At 46.9% G+C, this 22,531-nt stretch overlaps 15 non-coding genes across 15 annotated transcripts; all 15 read right to left on the minus strand.

Moving 5' to 3' along the window:
• Positions 1-37: 37 nt before the first annotated feature.
• Positions 38-110, minus strand: Trnak-cuu (transfer RNA lysine (anticodon CUU)). Its single transcript has one exon. It is a non-coding gene; the product is annotated as a tRNA-Lys (tRNA).
• A 1,424-nt stretch (positions 111-1,534) lies between these two features.
• Trnak-cuu (transfer RNA lysine (anticodon CUU)) lies at positions 1,535-1,607 on the minus strand. The gene has a single exon. It is a non-coding gene; the product is annotated as a tRNA-Lys (tRNA).
• A 1,448-nt stretch (positions 1,608-3,055) lies between these two features.
• Trnak-cuu (transfer RNA lysine (anticodon CUU)) lies at positions 3,056-3,128 on the minus strand. The gene has a single exon. It is a non-coding gene; the product is annotated as a tRNA-Lys (tRNA).
• Positions 3,129-4,552: 1,424 nt separating this feature from the next.
• Trnak-cuu (transfer RNA lysine (anticodon CUU)) lies at positions 4,553-4,625 on the minus strand. Its single transcript has one exon. It is a non-coding gene; the product is annotated as a tRNA-Lys (tRNA).
• Positions 4,626-6,073: 1,448 nt separating this feature from the next.
• Positions 6,074-6,146, minus strand: Trnak-cuu (transfer RNA lysine (anticodon CUU)). The gene has a single exon. It is a non-coding gene; the product is annotated as a tRNA-Lys (tRNA).
• Positions 6,147-7,570: 1,424 nt separating this feature from the next.
• On the minus strand, positions 7,571-7,643 carry Trnak-cuu (transfer RNA lysine (anticodon CUU)). The gene has a single exon. It is a non-coding gene; the product is annotated as a tRNA-Lys (tRNA).
• A 1,442-nt stretch (positions 7,644-9,085) lies between these two features.
• Positions 9,086-9,158, minus strand: Trnak-cuu (transfer RNA lysine (anticodon CUU)). The gene has a single exon. It is a non-coding gene; the product is annotated as a tRNA-Lys (tRNA).
• Positions 9,159-10,600: 1,442 nt separating this feature from the next.
• Trnak-cuu (transfer RNA lysine (anticodon CUU)) lies at positions 10,601-10,673 on the minus strand. Its single transcript has one exon. It is a non-coding gene; the product is annotated as a tRNA-Lys (tRNA).
• A 1,442-nt stretch (positions 10,674-12,115) lies between these two features.
• Trnak-cuu (transfer RNA lysine (anticodon CUU)) lies at positions 12,116-12,188 on the minus strand. Its single transcript has one exon. It is a non-coding gene; the product is annotated as a tRNA-Lys (tRNA).
• Positions 12,189-13,636: 1,448 nt separating this feature from the next.
• On the minus strand, positions 13,637-13,709 carry Trnak-cuu (transfer RNA lysine (anticodon CUU)). Its single transcript has one exon. It is a non-coding gene; the product is annotated as a tRNA-Lys (tRNA).
• Positions 13,710-15,168: 1,459 nt separating this feature from the next.
• On the minus strand, positions 15,169-15,241 carry Trnak-cuu (transfer RNA lysine (anticodon CUU)). The gene has a single exon. It is a non-coding gene; the product is annotated as a tRNA-Lys (tRNA).
• A 1,453-nt stretch (positions 15,242-16,694) lies between these two features.
• On the minus strand, positions 16,695-16,767 carry Trnak-cuu (transfer RNA lysine (anticodon CUU)). Its single transcript has one exon. It is a non-coding gene; the product is annotated as a tRNA-Lys (tRNA).
• Positions 16,768-18,203: 1,436 nt separating this feature from the next.
• Trnak-cuu (transfer RNA lysine (anticodon CUU)) lies at positions 18,204-18,276 on the minus strand. The gene has a single exon. It is a non-coding gene; the product is annotated as a tRNA-Lys (tRNA).
• A 1,436-nt stretch (positions 18,277-19,712) lies between these two features.
• On the minus strand, positions 19,713-19,785 carry Trnak-cuu (transfer RNA lysine (anticodon CUU)). The gene has a single exon. It is a non-coding gene; the product is annotated as a tRNA-Lys (tRNA).
• A 1,436-nt stretch (positions 19,786-21,221) lies between these two features.
• Trnak-cuu (transfer RNA lysine (anticodon CUU)) lies at positions 21,222-21,294 on the minus strand. The gene has a single exon. It is a non-coding gene; the product is annotated as a tRNA-Lys (tRNA).
• Between the last annotated feature and the right edge of the window lie 1,237 nt (positions 21,295-22,531).

Consider the following 22,531-nt stretch of genomic DNA (forward strand, 5'->3'; position numbering starts at 1 on the left):
CGGTAATTTACATCTGCAGCGGAACAAAATTTCGTTTCGCCCAGCGTGGGGCTCGAACCCACGACCCTGAGATTAAGAGTCTCATGCTCTACCGACTGAGCTAGCCGGGCTGCTTCGGTGAATACTTGCCGGGCAGCACGTCACACAGTACTCGTTTGGGTTGGGTGGTCCCATACAGAATCTCTCCATGCTGCCTAATGTTTTCCTAACGTCACACTCGTCACGTACTTCACTTTTATTTCATAATCATTTCTGAGAGGTAAGGAATTGCATGACAACCTGCAGAACTAGTGGCGTCAAAATTAACACTCATACTTGATGTGACTCAAAAGGCGAACGAGTTACTTTCCGACGTTGTTTTAGATGTGCAAGTGCCAGTGGAAACTCGCGGTGACGGCACTCTGCTGACCATTTCGCTAGTTAACACAGGTCTTGTAGTGTGTGTTTCAAGCTCAAGAGCATCTCCAAGCAGAAAATGGTCAACAGCAACATTCAGACGGTTTCGTACAGCTCAAATGCTACATTAAAACGGTATGTTTCTTTTTCAGAACTGATAAAACACGAGCGTGACAGCATCCGAACCTGTAATCTTCAGATCCGAAGTCCGACGCCTTATCTATTAGGCCACACAGTCACTGACGACCAAGTGCAACTTGTATAGGACTCATCTCGAAACGCTCACACCCCTGATAATTTGTGTTTTTGTTCTACACAGCCGCTGCCCTTGCTCTTTCCCACCCATTCGTTACATTCAACCTCTTACGTGACCGACCAAATATAGACTGGGAAACAAGACCACACACATCGTGCATACGGAATCGAAGGCAGGGCGTGCCTCGCCGCATTTGCCACGATGGCCATTTGCTACTTCTGCAGAAGCTGCGGCGGCGACGACGACGACCGCGAGAGGCTCTGACATATGTGAGAAATACATCTATAAAATGTAATTCAGACTGCCTCGTCCCACCTTATGCTGAACCGCTTTGGCAAAGGCTTTATCTGCGCCATTCGCCTTAATCAAATCTGAGAGTAATTCTTAATAAAAGGCATGTCGCTAATTGTTCGTCATCACAGATACTGTTTGCTATACGGCCACGACGCGCAACTGATTTCCAAAATTCAACTTCTTCCTTTGAGGATGGAACTCACGACCCTTCGTTTACTAGTCCAGTGCTCTACCACTGAGCCAAAGAGGCGCGGCCTAGCGGTACCTTTGCGTACTTCGTCCTTACGGTCGTCTGGATCATCAGACTTCGGCTGACAACACTTCATATTACCGACTAATATTTGCAGCTATGGCGACCCTTTACTGCTTGGCTACACATCTGACACGTAACCGATGTCCTCTCCAAACAACAACACTTGCATTTCAGAACATGTCTTTCACACATGTCTACAAAATCACCTTCACCTTCAAATACAGTTTCCTTGTGACTGACAGAGACGTAGGCAAAGTTTAAAGTTGCTATTTCCATTACATCACGTTAATCAGAAAAACGGTAATTTACATCTGCAGCGGAACAAAATTCCGTTTCGCCCAGCGTGGGGCTCGAACCCACGACCCTGAGATTAAGAGTCTCATGCTCTACCGACTGAGCTAGCCGGGCTGCTTTGGTGAATACTTGACGGGCAGCACGTCACACAGTACTCGTTTGGGTTGGGTGGTCCCATACAGAATCTCTCCATGCTGCCTAATGTTTTCCTAACGTCACACTCGTCACGTACATCACTTTTATTTCATAATCATTTCTGAGAGGTAAGGAATTGCATGACAACCTGCAGAGCTAGTGGCGTCATAATTAACACTCATACTTGATGTGACTCAAAAGGCGAACGAGTTACTTTCCGACGTTGTTTTAGATGTGCAAGTGCCAGTGGAAACTCGCGGTGACGGCACTCTGCCGACCATTTCGCTAGTTAACACCGGTCTTGTGGTGTGTGTTTCAAGCTCAAGAGCATCTCCAAGCAGAAAATGGTCAACAGCAACATTCAGACGGTTTCGTACAGCTCAAATGCTACATTAAAACGGTATGTTTCTTTTTCTGAACTGATAAAACACGAGCGTGACAGCATTCGAACCTGTAATCTTCAGATCCGAAGTCCGACGCCTTATCCATTAGGCCACACAGTCACTGACGACCAAGTGAAACTTGTATATGACTCATCTCGAAACGCTCACACCCCTGATAATTTGTGTTTTCGTTCTACACAGCCGCTGCCCTTGCTCTTTCCCACCCATTCGTTACATTCAACCTCTTACGTGACCGACCAAATATAGACTGGGAAACAAGACCACACACTTTGTGCATACGGAATCGAAGGCAGGGCGTGCCTCGCCGCATTTGCCACGATGGCCATTTGCTACTTCTGCAGAAGTGGCGGCGGCGACGACGACGACGACGACGACGACGACGACGTCGACCGCGAGAGGCTCTGACATATGTGAGAAATACATCTATATAATGTAATTCAGACTGCCTCGTCCCACCTTATGCTGAACCGCTTTGGCAAAGGCTTTATCTGCGCCATTCGCCTTATTCACATCTGAGAGTAATTCTTAATAAAAGGCATGTCGCTAATTGTTCGTCATCACAGATACTGTTTGCTATACGGCCACGACGCGCAACTGATTTCCAAAATTCGACTTCTTCCTTTGAGGATGGAACTCACGACCCTTGGTTTACTAGTCCAGTGCTCTACCACTGAGCTAAAGAGGCGCGGCCTAGCGGTACCTTTGCGTACTTCGTCCTTACGGTCGTCTCGATCATCAGACTTCAGCTGACAACACTTCATATTACCGACTAATATTTGCAGCAATGGCGACCCTTTACTGCTTGGCTACACATATGACACGTAACCGATGTCCCCTCCAAACAACAACACTTGCATTTCAGAACATGTCTTTCACACATGTCTACAAAATCACCTTCACCTTCAAATACAGTTTCCTTGCGACTGACAGAGACGTAGGCAAAGTTTAAAGTTGCTATTTCCATTACATCACGTTAATCAGAAAAACGGTAATTTACATCTGCAGCGGAACAAAATTTCGTTTCGCCCAGCGTGGGGCTCGAACCCACGACCCTGAGATTAAGAGTCTCATGCTCTACCGACTGAGCTAGCCGGGCTGCTTCGGTGAATACTTGGCGGGCAGCACGTCACACAGTACTCGTTTGGGTTGGGTGGTCCCATACAGAATCTCTCCATGCTGCCTAATGTTTTCCTAACGTCACACTCGTCACGTACTTCACTTTTATTTCATAATCATTTCTGAGAGGTAAGGAATTGCATGACAACCTGCAGAGCTAGTGGCGTCATAATTAACACTCATACTTGATGTGACTCAAAAGGCGAACGAGTTACTTTCCGACGTTGTTTTAGATGTGCAAGTGCCAGTGGAAACTCGCGGTGACGGCACTCTGCCGACCATTTCGCTAGTTAACACAGGTCTTGTAGTGTGTGTTTCAAGCTCAAGAGCATCTCCAAGCAGAAAATGGTCAACAGCAACATTCAGACGGTTTCGTACAGCTCAAATGCTACATTAAAACGGTATGTTTCTTTTTCAGAACTGATAAAACACGAGCGTGACAGCATTCGAACCTGTAATCTTCAGATCCGAAGTCCGAAGCCTTATCTATTAGGCCACACAGTCACTGACGACCAAGTGCAACTTGTATAGGACTCATCTCGAAACGCTCACACCCCTGATAATTTGTGTTTTTGTTCTACACAGCCGCTGCCCTTGCTCTTTCCCACCCATTCGTTACATTCAACCTCTTACGTGACCGACCAAATATAGACTGGGAAACAAGACCACACACATCGTGCATACGGAATCGAAGGCAGGGCGTGCCTCGCCGCATTTGCCACGATGGCCATTTGCTACTTCGGCAGAAGCTGCGGCGGCGACGACGACGACCGCGAGAGGCTCTGACATATGTGAGAAATACATCTATAAAATGTAATTCAGACTGCCTCGTCCCACCTTATGCTGAACCGCTTTGGCAAAGGCTTTATCTGCGCCATTCGCCTTAATCACATCTGAGAGTAATTCTTAATAAAAGGCATGTCGCTAATTGTTCGTCATCACAGATACTGTTTGCTATACGGCCACGACGCGCAACTGATTTCCAAAATTCAACTTCTTCCTTTGAGGATGGAACTCACGACCCTTCGTTTACTAGTCCAGTGCTCTACCACTGAGCCAAAGAGGCGCGGCCTAGCGGTACCTTTGCGTACTTCGTCCTTACGGTCGTCTGGATCATCAGACTTCGGCTGACAACACTTCATATTACCGACTAATATTTGCAGCTATGGCGACCCTTTACTGCTTGGCTACACATCTGACACGTAACCGATGTCCTCTCCAAACAACAACACTTGCATTTCAGAACATGTCTTTCACACATGTCTACAAAATCACCTTCACCTTCAAATACAGTTTCCTTGTGACTGACAGAGACGTAGGCAAAGTTTAAAGTTGCTATTTCCATTACATCACGTTAATCAGAAAAACGGTAATTTACATCTGCAGCGGAACAAAATTCCGTTTCGCCCAGCGTGGGGCTCGAACCCACGACCCTGAGATTAAGAGTCTCATGCTCTACCGACTGAGCTAGCCGGGCTGCTTTGGTGAATACTTGACGGGCAGCACGTCACACAGTACTCGTTTGGGTTGGGTGGTCCCATACAGAATCTCTCCATGCTGCCTAATGTTTTCCTAACGTCACACTCGTCACGTACATCACTTTTATTTCATAATCATTTCTGAGAGGTAAGGAATTGCATGACAACCTGCAGAGCTAGTGGCGTCATAATTAACACTCATACTTGATGTGACTCAAAAGGCGAACGAGTTACTTTCCGACGTTGTTTTAGATGTGCAAGTGCCAGTGGAAACTCGCGGTGACGGCACTCTGCCGACCATTTCGCTAGTTAACACCGGTCTTGTGGTGTGTGTTTCAAGCTCAAGAGCATCTCCAAGCAGAAAATGGTCAACAGCAACATTCAGACGGTTTCGTACAGCTCAAATGCTACATTAAAACGGTATGTTTCTTTTTCTGAACTGATAAAACACGAGCGTGACAGCATTCGAACCTGTAATCTTCAGATCCGAAGTCCGACGCCTTATCCATTAGGCCACACAGTCACTGACGACCAAGTGAAACTTGTATATGACTCATCTCGAAACGCTCACACCCCTGATAATTTGTGTTTTCGTTCTACACAGCCGCTGCCCTTGCTCTTTCCCACCCATTCGTTACATTCAACCTCTTACGTGACCGACCAAATATAGACTGGGAAACAAGACCACACACTTTGTGCATACGGAATCGAAGGCAGGGCGTGCCTCGCCGCATTTGCCACGATGGCCATTTGCTACTTCTGCAGAAGTGGCGGCGGCGACGACGACGACGACGACGACGACGACGACGTCGACCGCGAGAGGCTCTGACATATGTGAGAAATACATCTATATAATGTAATTCAGACTGCCTCGTCCCACCTTATGCTGAACCGCTTTGGCAAAGGCTTTATCTGCGCCATTCGCCTTATTCACATCTGAGAGTAATTCTTAATAAAAGGCATGTCGCTAATTGTTCGTCATCACAGATACTGTTTGCTATACGGCCACGACGCGCAACTGATTTCCAAAATTCGACTTCTTCCTTTGAGGATGGAACTCACGACCCTTGGTTTACTAGTCCAGTGCTCTACCACTGAGCTAAAGAGGCGCGGCCTAGCGGTACCTTTGCGTACTTCGTCCTTACGGTCGTCTGGATCATCAGACTTCAGCTGACAACACTTCATATTACCGACTAATATTTGCAGCAATGGCGACCCTTTACTGCTTGGCTACACATATGACACGTAACCGATGTCCCCTCCAAACAACAACACTTGCATTTCAGAACATGTCTTTCACACATGTCTACAAAATCACCTTCACCTTCAAATACAGTTTCCTTGCGACTGACAGAGACGTAGGCAAAGTTTAAAGTTGCTATTTCCATTACATCACGTTAATCAGAAAAACGGTAATTTACATCTGCAGCGGAACAAAATTTCGTTTCGCCCAGCGTGGGGCTCGAACCCACGACCCTGAGATTAAGAGTCTCATGCTCTACCGACTGAGCTAGCCGGGCTGCTTCGGTGAATACTTGGCGGGCAGCACGTCACACAGTACTCGTTTGGGTTGGGTGGTCCCATACAGAATCTCTCCATGCTGCCTAATGTTTTCCTAACGTCACACTCGTCACGTACTTCACTTTTATTTCATAATCATTTCTGAGAGGTAAGGAATTGCATGACAACCTGCAGAGCTAGTGGCGTCAAAATTAACACTCATACTTGATGTGACTCAAAAGGCGAACGAGTTACTTTCCGACGTTGTTTTAGATGTGCAAGTGCCAGTGGAAACTCGCGGTGACGGCACTCTGCCGACCATTTCGCTAGTTAACACAGGTCTTGTAGTGTGTGTTTCAAGCTCAAGAGCATCTCCAAGCAGAAAATGGTCAACAGCAACATTCAGACGGTTTCGTACAGCTCAAATGCTACATTAAAACGGTATGTTTCTTTTTCAGAACTGATAAAACACGAGCGTGACAGCATTCGAACCTGTAATCTTCAGATCCGAAGTCCGAAGCCTTATCTATTAGGCCACACAGTCACTGACGACCAAGTGCAACTTGTATAGGACTCATCTCGAAACGCTCACACCCCTGATAATTTGTGTTTTTGTTCTACACAGCCGCTGCCCTTGCTCTTTCCCACCCATTCGTTACATTCAACCTCTTACGTGACCGACCAAATATAGACTGGGAAACAAGACCACACACATCGTGCATACGGAATCGAAGGCAGGGCGTGCCTCGCCGCATTTGCCACGATGGCCATTTGCTACTTCGGCAGAAGCTGCGGCGGCGACGACGACGACCGCGAGAGGCTCTGACATATGTGAGAAATACATCTATAAAATGTAATTCAGACTGCCTCGTCCCACCTTATGCTGAACCGCTTTGGCAAAGGCTTTATCTGCGCCATTCGCCTTAATCACATCTGAGAGTAATTCTTAATAAAAGGCATGTCGCTAATTGTTCGTCATCACAGATACTGTTTGCTATACGGCCACGACGCGCAACTGATTTCCAAAATTCAACTTCTTCCTTTGAGGATGGAACTCACGACCCTTCGTTTACTAGTCCAGTGCTCTACCACTGAGCCAAAGAGGCGCGGCCTAGCGGTACCTTTGCGTACTTCGTCCTTACGGTCGTCTGGATCATCAGACTTCGGCTGACAACACTTCATATTACCGACTAATATTTGCAGCTATGGCGACCCTTTACTGCTTGGCTACACATCTGACACGTAACCGATGTCCTCTCCAAACAACAACACTTGCATTTCAGAACATGTCTTTCACACATGTCTACAAAATCACCTTCACCTTCAAATACAGTTTCCTTGTGACTGACAGAGACGTAGGCAAAGTTTAAAGTTGCTATTTCCATTACATCACGTTAATCAGAAAAACGGTAATTTACATCTGCAGTGGAACAAAATTCCGTTTCGCCCAGCGTGGGGCTCGAACCCACGACCCTGAGATTAAGAGTCTCATGCTCTACCGACTGAGCTAGCCGGGCTGCTTTGGTGAATACTTGACGGGCAGCACGTCACACAGTACTCGTTTGGGTTGGGTGGTCCCATACAGAATCTCTCCATGCTGCCTAATGTTTTCCTAACGTCACACTCGTCACGTACTTCACTTTTATTTCATAATCATTTCTGAGAGGTAAGGAATTGCATGACAACCTGCAGAGCTAGTGGCGTCATAATTAACACTCATACTTGATGTGACTCAAAAGGCGAACGAGTTACTTTCCGACGTTGTTTTAGATGTGCAAGTGCCAGTGGAAACTCGCGGTGACGGCACTCTGCCGACCATTTCGCTAGTTAACACAGGTCTTGTATTGTGTGTTTCAAGCTCAAGAGCATCTCCAAGCAGAAAATGGTCAACAGCAACATTCAGACGGTTTCGTACTGCTCAAATGCTACATTAAAACGGTATGTTTCTTTTTCAGAACTGATAAAACACGAGCGTGACAGCATTCGAACCTGTAATCTTCAGATCCGAAGTCCGACGCCTTATCCATTAGGCCACACAGTCACTGACGACCAAGTGCAACTTGTATATGACTCATCTCGAAACGCTCACACCCCTGATAATTTGTGTTTTCGTTCTACACAGCCGCTGCCCTTGCTCTTTCCCACCCATTCGTTACATTCTACCTCTTATGTGACCGAACAAATATAGACTGGGAAACAAGACCACACACTTTGTGCATACGGAATCGAAGGCAGGGCGTGCCTCGCCGCATTTGCCACGATGGCCATTTGCTACTTCTGCAGAAGCGGCGGCGGCGACGACGACGACGACGACGACGACGACGACCGCGAGAGGCTCTGACATATGTGAGAAATACATCTATAAAATGTAATTCAGACTGCCTCGTCCCACCTTATGCTGAACCGCTTTGGCAAAGGCTTTATCTGCGCCATTCGCCTTAATCACATCTGAGAGTAATTCTTAATAAAAGGCATGTCGCTAATTGTTCGTCATCACAGATACTGTTTGCTATACGGCCACGACGTGCAACTGATTTCCAAAATTCGACTTCTTCCTTTGAGGATGGAACTCACCACCCTTGGTTTACTAGTCCAGTGCTCTACCACTGAGCTAAAGAGGCGCGGCCTAGCGGTACTTTTGCGTACTTCGTCCTTACGGTCGTCTGGATCATCAGACTTCGGCTGACAACACTTCATATTACCGACTAATATTTGCAGCTATGGTGACCCTTTACTGCTTGGCTACACATCTGACACGTAACCGATGTCCTCTCCAAACAACAACACTTGCATTTCAGAACATGTCTTTCACACATGTCTACAAAATCACCTTCACCTTCAAATACAGTTTCCTTGCGACTGACAGAGACGTAGGCAAAGTTTAAAGTTGCTATTTCCATTACATCACGTTAATCAGAAAAACGGTAATTTACATCTGCAGCGGAACAAAATTCCGTTTCGCCCAGCGTGGGGCTCGAACACACGACCCTGAGATTAAGGGTCTCATGCTCTACCGACTGAGCTAGCCGGGCTGCTTCGGTGAATACTTGCCGGGCAGCACATCACACCGTACTCGTTTGGGTTGGGTGGTCCCATACAGCATCTCTCCATGCTGCCTAATGTTTTCCTAACGTCACACTCGTCACGTACTTCACTTTTATTTCATAATCATTTCTGAGAGGTAAGGAATTGCATGACAACCTGCAGAGCTAGTGGCGTCAAAATTAACACTCATACTTGATGTGACTCAAAAGGCGAACGAGTTACTTTCCGACGTTGTTTTAGATGTGCAAGTGCCAGTGGAAACTCGCGGTGACGGCACTCTGCCGACCATTTCGCTAGTTAACACCGGTCTTGTAGTGTGTGTTTCAAGCTCAAGAGCATCTCCAAGCAGAAAATGGTCAACAGCAACATTCAGACGGTTTCGTACTGCTCAAATGCTACATTAAAACGGTATGTTTCTTTTTCAGAACTGATAAAACACGAGGGTGACAGCATTCGAACCTGTAATCTTCAGATCCGAAGTCCGACGCCTTATCCATTAGGCCACACAGTCACTGACGACCAAGTGCAACTTGTATATGACTCATCTCGAAGCGCTCACACCCCTGATAATTTGTGTTTTCGTTCTACACAGCCGCTGCCCTTGCTCTTTCCCACCCATTCGTAATATTCAACCTCTTACGTGACCGACCAAATATAGACTGGGAAACAAGACCACACACTTTGTGCATACGGAATCGAAGGCAGGGCATGCCTCGCCGCATTTGCCACGATGGCCATTTGCTACTTCTGCAGAAGCTGCGGCGGCGACGACGACGACGACGACGACGACGACGACCGCGAGAGGCTCTGACATATGTGAGAAATAAATCTATAAAATGTAATTCAGACTGCCTCGTCCCACCTTATGCTGAACCGCTTTGGCAAAGGCTTTATCTGCGCCATTCGCCTTAATCACATCTGAGAGTAATTCTTAATAAAAGGCATGTCGCTAATTGTTCGTCATCACAGATACTGTTTGCTATACGGCCACGACGCGCAACTGATTTCCAAAATTCGACTTCTTCCTTTGAGGATGGAACTCACGACCCTTGGTTTACTAGTGCAGTGCTCTACCACTGAGCTAAAGAGGCGCGGCCTAGCGGTACTTTTGCGTACTTCGTCCTTACGGTCGTCTGGATCATCAGACTTCGGCTGACAACACTTCATATTACCGACTAATATTTGCAGCTATGGCGACCCTTTACTGCTTGGCTACACATCTGACACGTAACCGATGTCCTCTCCAAACAACAACACTTGCATTTCAGAACATGTCTTTCACACATGTCTACAAAATCACCTTCACCTTCAAATACAGTTTCCTTGCGACTGACAGAGACGTAGGCAAAGTTTAAAGTTGCTATTTCCATTACATCACGTTAATCAGAAAAACGGTAATTTACATCTGCAGCGGAACAAAATTCCGTTTCGCCCAGCGTGGGGCTCGAACCCACGACCCTGAGATTAAGAGTCTCATGCTCTACCGACTGAGATAGCCGGGCTGCTTCGGTGAATACCTGCCGGGCAGCACGTCACACAGTACTCGTTTGAGTTGGGTGGTCCCATACAGAATCTCTCCATGCTGCCTAAAGTTTTCCTAACGTCACACTCGTCACGTACTTCACTTTTATTTCATAATCATTTTTGAGAGGTAAGGAATTGCATGACAACCTGCAGAGCTAGTGGCGTCAAAATTAACACTCATACTTGAAGTGACTCAAAAGGCGAACGAGTTACTTTCCGACGTTGTTTTAGATGTGCAAGTGCCAGTGGAAACTCGCGGTGACGGCACTCTGCCGACCATTTCGCTAGTTAGCACCGGTCTTGTAGTGTGTGTTTCAAGCTGAAGAGCATCTCCAAGCAGAAACTGGTCAACAGCAATATTCAGACGGTTTCGTACTGCTCAAATGCTACATTAAAACGGTATGTTTCTTTTTCAGAACTGATAAAACACGAGCGTGACAGCATTCGAACCTGTAATATTCAGATCCGAAGTCCGACGAATTATCCATTAGGCCACACAGTCACTGACGACCAAGTGCAACTTGTATATGACTCATCTCGAAACGCTCACACCCCTGATAATTTGTGTTTTCGTTCTACACAGCCGCTGCCCTTGCTCTTTCCCACCCATTCGTTACATTCAACCTCTTACGTGACCGAACAAATATAGACTGGGAAACAAGACCACACACTTTGTGCATACGGAATCGAAGGCAGGGCGTGCCTCGCCGCATTTGCCACGATGGCCATTTGCTACTTCTGCAGAAGCTGCGGCGGCGACGACGACGACGACGACGACGACGACGACCGCGAGAGGCTCTGACATATGTGAGAAATAAATCTATAAAATGTAATTCTGACTGCCTCGTCCCACCTTATGCTGAACCGCTTTGGCAAAGGCTTTATCTGCGCCATTCGCCTTAATCACATCTGAGAGTAATTCTTAATAAAAGGCATGTCGCTAATTGTTCGTCATCACAGATACTGTTTGCTATACGGCCACGACGCGCAACTGATTTCCAAAATTCGACTTCTTCCTTTGAGGATGGAACTCACGACCCTTGGTTTACTAGTGCAGTGCTCTACCACTGACCTAAAGAGGCGCGGCCTAGCGGTACTTTTGCGTACTTCGTCCTTACGGTCGTCTGGATCATCAGACTTCGGCTGACAACACTTCATATTACCGACTAATATTTGCAGCTATGGCGACCCTTTACTGCTTGGCTACACATCTGACACGTAACCGATGTCCTCTCCAAACAACAACACTTGCATTTCAGAACATGTCTTTCACACATGTCTACAAAATCACCTTCACCTTCAAATACAGTTTCCTTGCGACTGACAGAGACGTAGGCAAAGTTTAAAGTTGCTATTTCCATTACATCACGTTAATCAGAAAAACGGTAATTTACATCTGCAGCGGAACAAAATTCCGTTTCGCCCAGCGTGGGGCTCGAACCCACGACCCTGAGATTAAGAGTCTCATGCTCTACCGACTGAGATAGCCGGGCTGCTTCGGTGAATACCTGCCGGGCAGCACGTCACACAGTACTCGTTTGAGTTGGGTGGTCCCATACAGAATCTCTCCATGCTGCCTAAAGTTTTCCTAACGTCACACTCGTCACGTACTTCACTTTTATTTCATAATCATTTTTGAGAGGTAAGGAATTGCATGACAACCTGCAGAGCTAGTGGCGTCAAAATTAACACTCATACTTGATGTGACTCAAAAGGCGAACGAGTTACTTTCCGACGTTGTTTTAGATGTGCAAGTGCCAGTGGAAACTCGCGGTGACGGCACTCTGCCGACCATTTCGCTAGTTAGCACCGGTCTTGTAGTGTGTGTTTCAAGCTGAAGAGCATCTCCAAGCAGAAACTGGTCAACAGCAACATTCAGACGGTTTCGTACTGCTCAAATGCTACATTAAAACGGTATGTTTCTTTTTCAGAACTGATAAAACACGAGCGTGACAGCATTCGAACCTGTAATATTCAGATCCGAAGTCCGACGAATTATCCATTAGGCCACACAGTCACTGACGACCAAGTGCAACTTGTATATGACTCATCTCGAAACGCTCACACCCCTGATAATTTGTGTTTTCGTTCTACACAGCCGCTGCCCTTGCTCTTTCCCACCCATTCGTTACATTCAACCTCTTACGTGACCGAACAAATATAGACTGGGAAACAAGACCACACACTTTGTGCATACGGAATCGAAGGCAGGGCGTGCCTCGCCGCATTTGCCACGATGGCCATTTGCTACTTCTGCAGAAGCGGCGGCGGCGGCGACGACGACGACGACGACGACGACGACGACGACCGCGAGAGGCTCTGACATATGTGAGAAATACATCTATAAAATGTAATTCAGAATGCCTCGTCCCACCTTATGCTGAACCGCTTTGGCAAAGGCTTTATCTGCGCCATTCGCCTTAATCACATCTGAGAGTAATTCTTAATAAAAGGCATGTCGCTAATTGTTCGTCATCACAGATACTGTTTGCTATACGGCCACGACGCGCAACTGATTTCCAAAATTCGACTTCTTCCTTTGAGGATGGAACTCACGACCCTTGGTTTACTAGTGCAGTGCTCTACCACTGAGCTAAAGAGGCGCGGCCTAGCGGTACTTTTGCGTACTTCGTCCTTACGGTCGTCTGGATCATCAGACTTCGGCTGACAACACCTCATATTACCGACTAATATTTGCAGCTATGGCGACCCTTTACTGCTTGGCTACACATCTGACACGTAACCGATGTCCTCTCCAAACAACAACACTTGCATTTCAGAACATGTCTTTCACACATGTCTACAAAATCACCTTCACCTTCAAATACAGTTTCCTTGCGACTGACAGAGACGTAGGCAAAGTTTAAAGTTGCTATTTCCATTACACCACGTTAATCAGAAAAACGGTAATTTACATCTGCAGCGGAACAAAATTCCGTTTCGCCCAGCGTGGGGCTCAAACCCACGACCCTGAGATTAAGAGTCTCATGCTCTACCGACTGAGATAGCCGGGCTGCTTCGGTGAATACCTGCCGGGCAGCACGTCACACAGTACTCGTTTGGGTTGGGTGGTCCCATACAGAATCTCTCCATGCTGCCTAATGTTTTCCTAACGTCACACTCGTCACGTACTTCACTTTTATTTCATAATCATTTCTGAGAGGTAAGGAATTGCATGACAACCTGCAGAGCTAGTGGCGTCAAAATTAACACTCATACTTGATGTGACTCAAAAGGCGAACGAGTTACTTTCCGACGTTGTTTTAGATGTGCAAGTGCCAGTGGAAACTCGCGGTGACGGCACTCTGCCGACCATTTCGCTAGTTAACACCGGTCTTGTAGTGTGTGTTTCAAGCTCAAGAGCATCTCCAAGCAGAAAATGGTCAACAGCAACATTCAGACGGTTTCGTACTGCTCAAATGCTACATTAAAACGGTATGTTTCTTTTTCAGAACTGATAAAAAACACGAGCGTGACAGCATTCGAACCTGTAATCTTCAGATCCGAAGTCCGACGCCTTCTCCATTAGGCCACACAGTCACTGACGACCAAGTGCAACTTGTATGTGACTCATCTCGAAACGCTCACACTCCTGATAATTTGTGTTTTCGTTCTACACAGCCGCTGCCCTTGCTCTTTCCCACCCATTCGTTACATTCAACCTCTTACGTGACCGAACAAATATAGACTGGGAAACAAGACCACACACTACGTGCATACGGAATCGAAGGCAGGGCGTGCCTCGCCGCATTTGCCACGATGGCCATTTGCTACTTCTGCAGAAGCGGCGGCGGCGGCGACGACGACGACGACGACGACGACGACGACGACGACGACGACCGCGAGAGGCTCTGACATATGTGAGAAATACATCTATAAAATGTAATTCAGACTGCCTCGTCCCACCTTATGCTGAACCGCTTTGGCAAAGGCTTTATCTGCGCCATTCGCCTTAATCACATCTGAGAGTAATTCTTAATAAAAGGCATGTCGCTAATTGTTCGTCATCACAGATACTGTTTGCTATACGGCCACGACGCGCAACTGATTTCCAAAATTCGACTTCTTCCTTTGAGGATGGAACTCACGACCCTTGGTTTACTAGTCCAGTGCTCTACCACTGAGCTAAAGAGGCGCGGCCTAGCGGTACCTTTGCATACTTCGTCCTTACGGTCGTCTGGATCATCAGACTTCAGCTGACAACACTTCATATTACCGACTAATATTTGCAGCTATGGCGACCCTTTACTGCTTGGCTACACATCTGACACGTAACCGATGTCCTCTCCAAACAACAACACTTGCATTTCAGAACATGTCTTTCACACATGTCTACAAAATCACCTTCACCTTCAAATACAGTTTCCTTGCGACTGACAGAGACGTAGGCAAAGTTTAAAGTTGCTATTTCCATTACATCACGTTAATCAGAAAAACGGTAATTTACATCTGCAGCGGAACAAAATTCCGTTTCGTCCAGCGTGGGGCTCGAACCCACGACCCTGAGATTAAGAGTTTCATGCTCTACCGACTGAGCTAGCCAGGCTGCTTCGGTGAATACTTGCCAGCAGCACGTCACACAGTACTCGTTTGGGTTGGGTGGTCCCATACAGAATCTCTCCATGCTGCCTAATGTTTTCCTAACGTCACACTCGTCACGTACTTCACTTTTATTTCATAATCGTTTCTGAGAGGTAAGGAATTGCATCACAACCTGCAGAGCTAGTGGCGTCAAAATTAACACTCATACTTGATGTGACTCAAAAGGCGAACGAGTTACTTTCCGACGTTGTTTTAGATGTGCAAGTGCCAGTGGAAACTCGCGGTGACGGCACTCTGCCGACCAATTCGCTAGTTAACACCGGTCTTGTAGTGTGTGTTTCAAGCTCAAGAGCATCTCCAAGCAGAAAATGGTCAACAGCAACATTCAGACGGTTTCGTACTGCTCTAATGCTACATTAAAACGGTATGTTTCTTTTTCAGAACCGATAAAACACGAGCGTGACAGCGTTCGAACCTGTAATCTTCAGATCCCAAGTCCGACGCCTTCTCCATTAGGCCACATAGTCACTGACGACCAAGTGCAACTTGTATGTGACTCATCTCGAAACGCTCACACCCCTGATAATTTGTGTTTTCGTTCTACACAGCCGCTGCCCTTGCTCTTTCCCACCCATTCGTTACATTCAACCTCTTACGTGACCGAACAAATATAGACTGGGAAACAAGACCACACACTTTGTGCATACGGAATCGAAGGCAGGGCGTGCCTCGCCGCATTTGCCACGATGGCCATTTGCTACTTCTGCAGAAGCGGCGGCGGCGGCGACGACGACGACGACGACGTCGACGACGACGACGACGACCGCGAGAGGCTCTGACATATGTGAGAAATACATCTATAAAATGTAATTCAGACTGCCTCGTCCCACCTTATGCTGAACCGCTTTGGCAAAGGCTTTATCTGCGCCATTCGCCTTAATCACATCTGAGAGTAATTCTTAATAAAAGGCATGTCGCTAATTGTTCGTCATCACAGATACTGTTTGCTATACGGCCACGACGCGCAACTGATTTCCAAAATTCGACTTCTTCCTTTGAGGATGGAACTCACGACCCTTGGTTTACTAGTCCAGTGCTCTACCACTGAGCTAAAGAGGCGCGGCCTAGCGGTACCTTTGCATACTTCGTCCTTACGGTCGTCTGGATCATCAGACTTCAGCTGACAACACTTCATATTACCGACTAATATTTGCAGCTATGGCGACCCTTTACTGCTTGGCTACACATCTGACACGTAACCGATGTCCTCTCCAAACAACAACACTTGCATTTCAGAACATGTCTTTCACACATGTCTACAAAATCACCTTCACCTTCAAATACAGTTTCCTTGCGACTGACAGAGACGTAGGCAAAGTTTAAAGTTGCTATTTCCATTACATCACGTTAATCAGAAAAACGGTAATTTACATCTGCAGCGGAACAAAATTCCGTTTCGCCCAGCGTGGGGCTCGAACCCACGACCCTGAGATTAAGGGTCTCATGCTCTACCAACTGAGCTAGCCGGGCTGCTTCGAGGAATACTTGCCGGGCAGCACGTTACACAGTACTCGTTTGGGTTGGGTGGTCCCATACAGAATCTCTCCATGCTGCCTAATGTTTTCCTAACGTCACACTCGTCACGTACTTCACTTTTATTTCATAATCGTTTCTGAGAGGTAAGGAATTGCATGACAACCTGCAAAGCTAGTGGCGTCAAAATTAACACTCATACTTGATGTGACTCAAAAGGCGAACGAGTTACTTTCCGACGTTGTTTTAGATGTGCAAGTGCCAGTGGAAACTCGCGGTGACGGCACTCTGCCGACCATTTCGCTAGTTAACACCGGTCTTGTAGTGTGTGTTTCAAGCTCAAGAGCATCTCCAAGCAGAAAATGGTCAACAGCAACATTCAGACGGTTTCGTACTGCTCAAATTCTACATTAAAACGGTATGTTTCTTTTTCAGAACTGATAAAACACGAGCGTGACAGCATTCGAACCTGTAATCTTCAGATCCGAAGTCCGACGCCTTCTCCATTAGGCCACACGGTCACTGACGACCAAGTGCAACTTGTATGTGACTCATCTCGAAACGCTCACACCCCTGATAATTTGTGTTTTCGTTCTACACAGCCGCTGCCCTTGCTCTTTCCCACCCATTCGTTACATTCAACCTCTTACGTGACCGAACAAATATAGACTGGGAAACAAGACCACACACTTTGTGCATACGGAATCGAAGGCAGGGCGTGCCTCGCCGCATTTGCCACGATGGCCATTTGCTACTTCTGCAGAAGCGGCGGCGGCGGCGACGACGACGACGACGACGACCGCGAGAGGCTCTGACATATGTGAGAAATACATCTATAAAATGTAATTCAGACTGCCTCGTCCCACCTTATGCTGAACCGCTTTGGCAAAGGCTTTATCTGCGCCATTCGCCTTAATCACATCTGAGAGTAATTCTTAATAAAAGGCATGTCGCTAATTGTTCGTCATCACAGATACTGTTTGCTATACGGCCACGACGCGCAACTGATTTCCAAAATTCGACTTCTTCCTTTGAGGATGGAACTCACGACCCTTGGTTTACTAGTCCAGTGCTCTACCACTGAGCTAAAGAGGCGCGGCCTAGCGATACTTTTGCGTACTTCGTCCTTACGGTCGTCTGGATCATCAGACTTCAGCTGACAACACTTCATATTACCGACTAATATTTGCAGCTATGGCGACCCATTACTGCTTGGCTACACATCTGACACGTAACCGATGTCCTCTCCAAACAACAACACTTGCATTTCAGAACATGTCTTTCACACATGTCTACAAAATCACCTTCACCTTCAAATACAGTTTCCTTGCGACTGACACAGACGTAGGCAAAGTTTAAGGTTGCTATTTCCATTACATCACGTTAATCAGAAAAACGGTAATTTACATCTGCAGCGGAACAAAATTCCGTTTCGCCCAGCGTGGGGCTCGAACCCACGACCCTGAGATTAAGGGTCTCATGCTCTACCGACTGAGCTAGCCGGGCTGCTTCGGTGAATACTTGCCGGCAGCACGTCACACAGTACTCGTTTGGGTTGGGTGGTCCCATACACAATCTCTCCATGCTGCCTAATGTTTTCCTAACGTCACACTCGTCACGTACTTCACTTTTATTTCATAATCATTTCTGAGAGGTAAGGAATTGCATGACAACCTGCAGAGCTAGTGGCGTCAAAATTAACACTCATACTTGATGTGACTCAAAAGGTGAACGAGTTACTTTCCGACGTTGTTTTAGATATGCAAGTGCCAGTGGAAACTCGCGGTGACGGCACTCTGCCGACCATTTCGCTAGTTAACACCGGTCTTGTAGTGTGTGTTTCAAGCTCAAGGGCATCTCCAAGCAGAAAATGGTCAACAGCAACATTCAGACGGTTTCGTACTGCTCAAATGCTACATTAAAACGGTATGTTTCTTTTTCAGAACTGATAAAACACGAGCGTGACAGCATTCGAACCTGTAATCTTCAGATCCGAAGTCCGACGCCTTCTCCATTAGGCCACACAGTCACTGACGACCAAGTGCAACTTGTATGTGACTCATCTCGAAACGCTCACACCCCCTGATAATTTGTGTTTTCGTTCTACACAGCCGCTGCCCTTGCTCTTTCCCACCCATTCGTTACATTCAACCTCTTACGTGGCCGAACAAATATAGACTGGGAAACAAGACCACACACTTTGTGCATACGGAATCGAAGGCAGGGCGTGCCTCGCCGCATTTGCCACGATGGCCATTTGCTACTTCTGCAGAAGCGGCGGCGGCGACGACGACGACGACGACGACGACCGCGAGAGGCTCTGACATATGTGAGAAATACATCTATAAAATGTAATTCAGACTGCCTCGTCCCACCTTATGCTGAACCGCTTTGGCAAAGGCTTTATCTGCGCCATTCGCCTTAATCACATCTGAGAGTAATTCTTAATAAAAGGCATGTCGCTAATTGTTCGTCATCACAGATACTGTTTGTTATACGGCCACGACGCGCAACTGATTTCCAAAATTCGACTTCTTCCTTTGAGGATGGAACTCACGACCCTTGGTTTACTAGTCCAGTGCTCTACCACTGAGCTAAAGAGGCGCGGCCTAGCGGTACCTTTGCATACTTCGTCCTTACGGTCGTCTGGATCATCAGACTTCAGCTGACAACACTTCATATTACCGACTAATATTTGCAGCTATGGCGACCCTTTACTGCTTGGCTACACATCTGACACGTAACCGATGTCCTCTCCAAACAACAACACTTGCATTTCAGAACATGTCTTTCAAACATGTCTACAAAATCACCTTCACCTTCAAATACAGTTTCCTTGCGACTGACAGAGACGTAGGCAAAGTTTAAAGTTGCTATTTCCATTACATCACGTTAATCAGAAAAACGGTAATTTACATCTGCAGCGGAACAAAATTCCGTTTCGCCCAGCGTGGGGCTCGAACCCACGACCCTGAGATTAAGGGTCTCATGCTCTACCGACTGAGCTAGCCGGGCTGCTTCGAGGAATAATTGCCGGGCAGCACGTTACACAGTACTCGTTTGGGTTGGGTGGTCCCATACAGAATCTCTCCATGCTGCCTAATGTTTTCCTAACGTCACACTCGTCACGTACTTCACTTTTATTTCATAATCGTTTCTGAGAGGTAAGGAATTGCATGACAACCTGCAGAGCTAGTGGCGTCAAAATTAACACTCATACTTGATGTGACTCAAAAGGCGAACGAGTTACTTTCCGACGTTGTTTTAGATGTGCAAGTGCCAGTGGAAACTCGCGGTGACGGCACTCTGCCGACCATTTCGCTAGTTAACACCGGTCTTGTAGTGTGTGTTTCAAGCTCAAGAGCATCTCCAAGCAGAAAATGGTCAACAGCAACATTCAGACGGTTTCGTACTGCTCAAATGCTACATTAAAACGGTATGTTTCTTTTTCAGAACTGATAAAACACGAGCGTGACAGCATTCGAACCTGTAATCTTCAGATCCGAAGTCCGACGCCTTCTCCATTAGGCCACACGGTCACTGACGACCAAGTGCAACTTGTATGTGACTCATCTCGAAACGCTCACACCCCTGATAATTTGTGTTTTCGTTCTACACAGCCGCTGCCCTTGCTCTTTCCCACCCATTCGTTACATTCAACCTCTTACGTGACCGAACAAATATAGACTGGGAAACAAGACCACACACTTTGTGCATACGGAATCGAAGGCAGGGCGTGCCTCGCCGCATTTGCCACGATGGCCATTTGCTACTTCTGCAGAAGCGGCGGCGGCGGCGACGACGACGACGACGACGACCGCGAGAGGCTCTGACATATGTGAGAAATACATCTATAAAATGTAATTCAGACTGCCTCGTCCCACCTTATGCTGAACCGCTTTGGCAAAGGCTTTATCTGCGCCATTCGCCTTAATCACATCTGAGAGTAATTCTTAATAAAAGGCATGTCGCTAATTGTTCGTCATCACAGATACTGTTTGCTATACGGCCACGACGCGCAACTGATTTCCAAAATTCGACTTCTTCCTTTGAGGATGGAACTCACGACCCTTGGTTTACTAGTCCAGTGCTCTACCACTGAGCTAAAGAGGCGCGGCCTAGCGATACTTTTGCGTACTTCGTCCTTACGGTCGTCTGGATCATCAGACTTCAGCTGACAACACTTCATATTACCGACTAATATTTGCAGCTATGGCGACCCATTACTGCTTGGCTACACATCTGACACGTAACCGATGTCCTCTCCAAACAACAACACTTGCATTTCAGAACATGTCTTTCACACATGTCTACAAAATCACCTTCACCTTCAAATACAGTTTCCTTGCGACTGACACAGACGTAGGCAAAGTTTAAAGTTGCTATTTCCATTACATCACGTTAATCAGAAAAACGGTAATTTACATCTGCAGCGGAACAAAATTCCGTTTTGCCCAGCGTGGGGCTCGAACCCACGACCCTGAGATTAAGGGTCTCATGCTCTACCGACTGAGCTAGCCGGGCTGCTTCGGTGAATACTTGCCGGCAGCACGTCACACAGTACTCGTTTGGGTTGGGTGGTCCCATACAGAATCTCTCCATGCTGCCTAATGTTTTCCTAACGTCACACTCGTCACGTACTTCACTTTTATTTCATAATCATTTCTGAGAGGTAAGGAATTGCATGACAACCTGCAGAGCTAGTGGCGTCAAAATTAACACTCATACTTGATGTGACTCAAAAGGCGAACGAGTTACTTTCCGACGTTGTTTCAGATGTGCAAGTGCCAGTGGAAACTCGCGGTGACGGCACTCTGCCGACCATTTCGCTAGTTAACACCGGTCTTGTAGTGTGTGTTTCAAGCTCAAGAGCATCTCCACGCAGAAAATGGTCAACAGCAACATTCAGACGGTTTCGTACTGCTCAAATGCTACATTAAAACGGTATGTTTCTTTTTCAGAACTGATAAAACACGAGCGTGACAGCATTCGAACCTGTAATCTTCAGATCCGAAGTCCGACGCCTTCTCCATTAGGCCACACAGTCACTGACGACCAAGTGCAACTTGTATGTGACTCATCTCGAAACGCTCACACCCCTGATAATTTGTGTTTTCGTTCTACACAGCCGCTGCCCTTGCTCTTTCCCACCCATTCGTTACATTCAACCTCTTACGTGACCGAAGAAATATAGACTGGGAAACAAGACCACACACTTTGTGCATACGGAATCGAAGGCAGGGCGTGCCTCGCCGCATTTGCCACGATGGCCATTTGCTACTTCTGCAGAAGCGGCTGCGGCGACGACGACGACGACCGCGAGAGGCTCTGACATATGTGAGAAATACATCTATAAAATGTAATTCATACTGCCTCGTCCCACCTTATGCTGAACCGCTTTGGCAAAGGCTTTATCTGCGCCATTCGCCTTAATCACATCTGAGAGTAATTCTTAATAAAAGGCATGTCGCTAATTGTTCGTCATCACAGATACTGTTTGCTATACGGCCACGACGCGCAACTGATTTCCAAAATTCGACTTCTTCCTTTGAAGATGGAACTCACGACCCTTGGTTTGCTAGTCCAGTGCTCTACCACTGAGCTAAAGAGGCGCGGCATAGCGGTATTTTTGCGTACTTCGTCCTTACGGTCGTCTGGATCATCAGACTTCAGCTGACAACACTTCATATTACCGACTAATATTTGCAGCTATGGCGACGCATTACTGCTTGGCTACACATCTGACACGTAACCGATGTCC

This window comes from Schistocerca gregaria, chromosome 8, assembly GCF_023897955.1.
Source record: "Schistocerca gregaria isolate iqSchGreg1 chromosome 8, iqSchGreg1.2, whole genome shotgun sequence".
Lineage (NCBI taxonomy): Eukaryota > Metazoa > Arthropoda > Insecta > Orthoptera > Acrididae > Schistocerca > Schistocerca gregaria.